We start from the raw sequence: 6,745 nt of genomic DNA, 5'->3' as shown, positions 1-6,745 counted from the left end.
CGATGCGAGATCCCCTTTCATAAAAATTCCTTCTAATGCATTTATGAAACTCATAAGACCTTACCTAATTATTCAAATGCGAGTGTACATGAGTTCATTGTAAATGCAAGTTAATTCATTACAATGGTCTATGGGATGCAATTGACCTATACAAAATATTTATGTACCCTGGAAATCTATGATGCATTTGCAAAAGTTCGAACCTAATACTTGACTTAATTATTGCGACAACGCCTAGATGTAAGTTTACACGATGAGAGGTATGGTTCTTCCTATTACTGATGTCCATGCTTAAACATTTGATTTCCATTACTAGACATGGTAGCGGTACTTGGTTTTGGAGTGTCGAGTTAGTGTTCATGCATGATACCCCATTCATGTTGATGGTGGCATCTTTGCTCGATCCTTCTTCCGTATTCGTAGCTTTTCTAGTTACTTGGGGGAGTTTATACTTTGGGGCCATTTTGGAACTGGAAAGTGATCTTCACTTCTCTCGAAAGACTCCTGTCAAGATTGTGGGAGAGAAGGAAGGAGTCTCGCTTGAAGCTTTCTTGCTTGCACAATGGGGGAAGACACACAAGGGTGGACGCTGAAAAAACAGTTTTCCTCTTCTTAGTTGCGTAAGCCAAAAGAACTCAAGTACAAAGAAATAGAACCCTAGATATGGGTCTCAAACCAAACTCAACTAACTAAGGTGGCATACTAACTGAGCCACGAACTAGAGTAGATAAGGATAGCTATCATGTAGCTATTATTCAGGGGCGGTGTACCAACCGCATCTGCAACTGACAAGTCGGTGACATAAATACACAACGGTCACCCTGGCGTATCACGAGTGGAGCTCGATATCTCAACACTCCCCCTCGAGCTCAATCCCAATTCCTGCACACCAAGCAGGTCTCTGAACTTGCGCAGCTTCTCTGTGCCCAATGCCTTCGTGAATATGTCAGCTACCTGATCCTCTGTGCTGACATAAACTAGATCAATAAGACCTAGTAAAACCCTCTCTCGCACATAGTGATAATGCACCTCAATGTGCTTTGTTCTAGCATGATAGACTGGGTTATTTGCCAAGTGTATACTACTCATGTTGTCATAATAAATGACAACTGGCCCATTTGTAGACTGATGCATATCATAAAGTAGCTTATGCAACCAAGCTACCTCACATGCAGCCATTGCTGCACCCCTGTACTCAGCCTCTGTGCTCGACAAGGCAACTGTAGGCTGTTTCTTGCTGCTCCAAGTGACTGCAGCACTCCCAAAAGAGAATACATATCCACTGGTAGATCGTCTATCAGAAATACTACCAGCCCAATCAGCATCAGTGTATCCATGCAACTGTATCTGAACCCCAGTCTCAAAAATTAGTCCATACTGCAATGTGGACTTCACATACCTGAGTATGCGTCTAGCCGCATCCAAATGTGGTTTCCTTGGAGCCTGCATAAACTGACTTACCAATCCAACAGCATAGCTCAAATCTGGCCTGGTAATAGTCATATAAATCAAACTTCCTACTATGCGTCTGTACATAGTAGGGTCTTCTAGAAGCTCACCTGCATCTGTGCTCAGCTTCACATTTTGCTCCAAAGGAACTGAAATAGGCTTACAGCCTGTCATCCCATATTTGAACAGCATGTCCAATCCATACTCCCTCTGCAAGAGCTGTATCCCACTTGGTGATCTAATCACCTCAATGCCCAAGAAATAACGCAGCTCTCCCAAATCCTTCATCTCAAACTTCTGCTTCAATAGCATTTTCACATGAAGGATATCTTCAACACTGTCACTTGTCATAATCAAATCATCAACATAAATGACAAGTAGCATAATACCTTTCTCTGTTTTTCTCACATAAAGTGAGAAATCTGCCTTGGAAATCTGAAAGCCAATAGTGACAAGATACTGTCCTATCTTGTCAGACCATGCTCTAGGTGCTTCCTTCAAGCCATACAAGGCTTTCTTCAACCTGCAAACAAACTCAGGATGAACAGCATGCACATAACCTGGTGGCTGCTCCATATAGACCTCTTCTTGCAAATCACCATGCAAGAAGGCATTCTTTACATCCATCTGATGTAAAGACCATCCCTTTGATGCAGCCATAGCAATGACTGCTCTTACAGTTGCCATCCTTGCAACTGGACTGAATGTTTCTTCATAGTCAATGCCATATGTTTGTGCATACCCCTTGACTACTAATCTTGCCTTGTATCTGTTCACAGAACCATCTGCATTGTGCTTCACCTTATAAACCCACTTACAGCCAATTGCATTCTTACCTTTAGGCAAAGGTACTAACTCCCATGTAGCATTTTCTTCCAAGGCATCCATTTCTTCATCCATGGCTTTCTCCCATTTTTCTTTTCCCATGGCTTGCTCAAAAGATGTGGGTTCTGGTTCCTGTATCACTTTGACCATATATGCATAGTGAATGGCTGTAAATCCATCATATTTCAGCCTATCCACAGGATACCTAGCTCTCGTAGACCTGCGCAAAGTAGGTTCACTCCCAGGTGCTCTCAAAACATCCCTCGTCTTCCTTACTCCAGGTGTAACAATAGAAGGAATACCCAACTCATCATCAATGCTCTGTTCTGAGCCACTGGATTCACCATCCACATAAGAGTGACCTGCATTCACATCAAACATGGGCTGATCAACCTTCTCTTTTCCTTTTCGTGATACCTACATACCACTATCTGCATTGCTTTGAGAAGATTCTCCTGATCTCAATCTGCATGTCCATGGCGAAGAATGTGAACCACTGCTAGAGGACGCTCCAGGTCCACTAATATTTTGTGACTGCTGCTGTGAATTCTGTGTAGCATTACCATTTTGTGCATCTTCATCATCAATCACATTTACTGGTTTATACCAGCTACTCATCTCATCAAAAACAACATCTCTGCTCACTATAAACTTACGAGTAGAAGGGTTATAGCATCTATACCCTTTTTGCTGCAGAGAGTAACCAATAAAGATGCACTTCTCAGCTTTTGGATCCAACTTGGATCTCAGCTCATCTGGCACATGTACATAGGCAATGCAACCAAAAATTTTCAAATGAGAAATATCTGGTTTCCTACCAGTATACCTCTCCTCTGGAGTCATTCCATGTATTGCTGCAGTGGGAGTCCTGTTCATTATGTAGACTGCTGTAGCAACTGCTTCAGCCCAATAAAAATCTGGCAAGTCTTTTTCATTGAGCATGGCATGAGATACCTCTCCAATATGCCTGTTTTTCCTTTCTGCAATTCCATTTTGTTGTGGGGTATAACTGCATGAATATTGCTGCTTTATGCCATGCTCCTGCAAGAACTTTGCAAACTCATTTGAGAGGTACTCTCCCCCTCCATCTGACCTTAGGCATTTTATTTGCAGACATGTTTCTTTTTCAGCCATAGCTTTAAGAGTTTTGAAATGCCCAAAAACTTCACTTTTCTTTTTCATAAAATACACCCAAACTTTTCTGCTATAGTCATCAATAAAAGTGACAAAATAATGACAGCCTCCAAGAGATGCAGCTTTAGTAGTCCACACATCAGAGTGGATTAATTCCAATGGCTTCTCACTCTCTTGAACATGTCTAGGAAATGGTTTCCTTGCCTGTTTTCCAAACTGACAGGCTTCACATACCTTATGCATTTCTGCAACCTTGAATTTCGGCAAACCTGCAACAATATTTTGGGCCTGCATTGATTTAAGTCGCTGTACATTAACATGACCAATGCGTTTATGCCAGATATCAATATCTGCAACTACACTGGTCCCATGTGCAAACATTGCTGCACTCAATTCAGACATGTCTGCATCCAATGTAAACATTCTGCCCTTCTTCTTTCCTTTTGCTATCAAGCGACCTTTATTTTTCATATCCTCAACAAAGCATCCATGAGGATTAAATCTGACCTGCAAGCCCTGTTCAACCATTTGACCAACAGAAACCAGATTCTTGGTGATATTCGGGACATGAAATACATCGGACAGGTATTTCTTTTTCCCATCCTGCATAGACAAGGGAATTTTTCCAATCTGCACAATAGGATGTGCAGTATCATCACCAGTCTCCACAAATCCTGGTTTTTCCATTTTCCTTGCATCCTCCATCCATTCTGCATGACCTGTCATGTGGTTTGATGCACCTGAGTCAACATACCATACATCATTGCTTTCTTCTGCACTTGTCACAGAATTGTTCATGTGCTGCACCATGAACAAATGTTCATTTCTGTCATCACCCTGTCTACTAGAAGATGCATAATTCCCTTGTTGCAGTTTTCCATTCATGATGTCATTCTGCTTTTTATAGCAGTCTTTAGCCATATGACCCATTTTACCACAGTAGTAGCATTCAACATTACTGTTTGCATTTTGACCTCTTTGCCATCCACCACGACCTCTTTGGCTCCCCCTGCCTCTAGAGTTACCACGTCCTCCTCCATAGGACTGGTTTTCTTGAGTTTGCTGCATATTCTGATTTCTACCACGGCCTCCAAATCGGCCTCCTCTACCTCTGCCTCTACCTCTTCCAGCATTTGAGTAGAAGACAGCTTCTTTTGAAGTTTCTCCTGAAGAAGATGCACCACCATTTCTCTGCTCCTCAGAAATTAGAAGAGCAATCAACTCCTCAAAATCAAGAAATCTTTCACGAACTGAAATGGATGTCCGAAACTGTGCATAATCCTTTCCTAGACCATTCAAGGTCACGGAAACTAAATCATCATCTTCCACTGGCGCCCCAATGGAAGCAAGTGCATCTGCAATCTTCTTCACCTTCATGTGGTAGTCGTTGATGCTCATATTTTCTCTTTGCACATTGTGCAACTCTTGCTTGAGCTGCATTTTCCTGGCTTGCGTATTTGTGCTATACATTTTTGACAAAGTATCCCATGCCTCCTTTGGCGTACTTGCATCCTGAATATGCACAATCATAGAGTCTGAAATGCTGATAGACAGCCAATACATAACTTTCCTGGCTCTCTCATGCCATGTTTTAAATGCCTGCATTTGTTGTTGATTGGGAACATCAGGAAGAACTGGTTCTTCTTCATTTCCTGCAACAAATTCCCAATATCCTTTTCCCATAAGAAAATTCGTCATTCTAAACTTCCATGCCTGGAAGTTGTTCTTGTCAAGCTTTTCAGTGACAATCTGTGAAAGAGAATCAGACGCCATTACAGAATACTGCAAGAAATTCTGTCACTGCAAAAAACACAGCTTCACCCTCACAAGGGCAAATCTGCAAAACTGGTGAAAGTGATATTTGATCACACAGTCACTTCCTAGTGACGATTTTGCATAAACAGGAACCAAGGATGATTCTGAAACTCCCAATGTCTCTGCGCACAAGCATACGATGCAATTTCTACAGTAACTTTTCACCGACCTGTAGAACAGTGGTCGCACAGCATAAAACTGAGCCTTTTCCTGAGTGCGTGCAGAAAACTTCCGTCTGCAAAACATGCCCCGAAATGGCCTCAAATAAAAAAAACAAGGTCGCCAAGGGCTAAAGCCCTTGCCCGCAACATATACTGCCCTCTTGCTTCACCGCAAAGGGCGTCTCAACCTGAGACAATGCACTCCTGCAATTTCCGGCTGTGCTACCTGCAGAGATCTGCTCCCAAAACAGAAAATGAAAGCAACACTGCTCCTCTTACCAGACCACCGCGAGCTTGGCTTGCTTTCTTGAGCTCCTTACCACGAACAAGGCTCTGATACCATGTCAAGATTGTGGGAGAGAAGGAAGGAGTCTCGCTTGAAGCTTTCTTGCTTGCACAATGGGGGAAGACACACAAGGGTGGAGGCTGAAAAAACAGTTTTCCTCTTCTTAGTTGTGTAAGCCAAAAGAACTCAAGTACAAAGAAATAGAAGAACCCTAGATATGGGTCTCAAACCAAACTCAACTAACTAAGGTGGCATACTAACTGAGCCACGAACTAGAGTAGATAAGGATAGCTATCATGTAGCTATTATTCAGGGGCGGTGTACCAACCGCATCTGCAACTGACAAGTCGGTGACATAAATACACAACGGTCACCCTGGCGTATCACGAGTGGAGCTCGATATCTCAACAACTCCTTGGTGCCGGAGTTCCCTACGCCTTGTCTTGACTTTCATGGTCTCCTTGTCAAATTGAGGCAGTCGATGGGGAGGTCTCGAGAAGTGTCGATGGGGAGAGAGGGTGCTCGAGGCTATGTCCAAGTAAGGAATTGTCCTTGGGCCTCTTCTATCTCTCTCTCTCTTCCGCTCTTGCTCTAATTTCCTCCTCCCTCTCCTCTCTCAATCTCTCTCTCTCTCCCTCTCTTGCTCTAATTTCCTCCTCCCTCTCCTCTCTCTCTCTCTCTCTCTATCTTACTCTCCTTCACTAACTCTCCCTTTCCTTCTCTCCTTCTCAAATTGGCAGCAAGGGGGGGGGGGGGGTTTAAGAAGAGTAGCGTGTTTGCTGAAAAGAAGGGGAATATTTACAAGGGAAGGAGGGTAATATTTAGGAAAAAAGAGAGAGAGAAATTTATCATCTCTCCAAAAGGGGGGTTATAGGGGAAGTAAAGAAGGATATTATGGGGGCGGCATTGACATGGGACCCCCTCCCTTGCCTTCACCCCTGCAGCCAAATTGGCCCTCCCACCATGCAATCTATGACTCCTAGAAGGAGAAGGGGAGGGGGGATTGGAGGTGGCACACGTGTGCCCCTCCCCCCCATCGTTGTTATCATCTACAACTGGTTCATCCTCTTCGTCA

This window comes from Lygodium microphyllum, chromosome 1 (genome assembly GCF_053477565.2).
Source record: "Lygodium microphyllum isolate KBCC chromosome 1, Lygodium_microphyllum_v1.1.10, whole genome shotgun sequence".
NCBI lineage: Eukaryota > Viridiplantae > Streptophyta > Polypodiopsida > Schizaeales > Lygodiaceae > Lygodium > Lygodium microphyllum.
The sequence above is the reverse complement of the archived record's forward strand: the minus strand, read 5'-3'. Positions refer to the sequence as shown.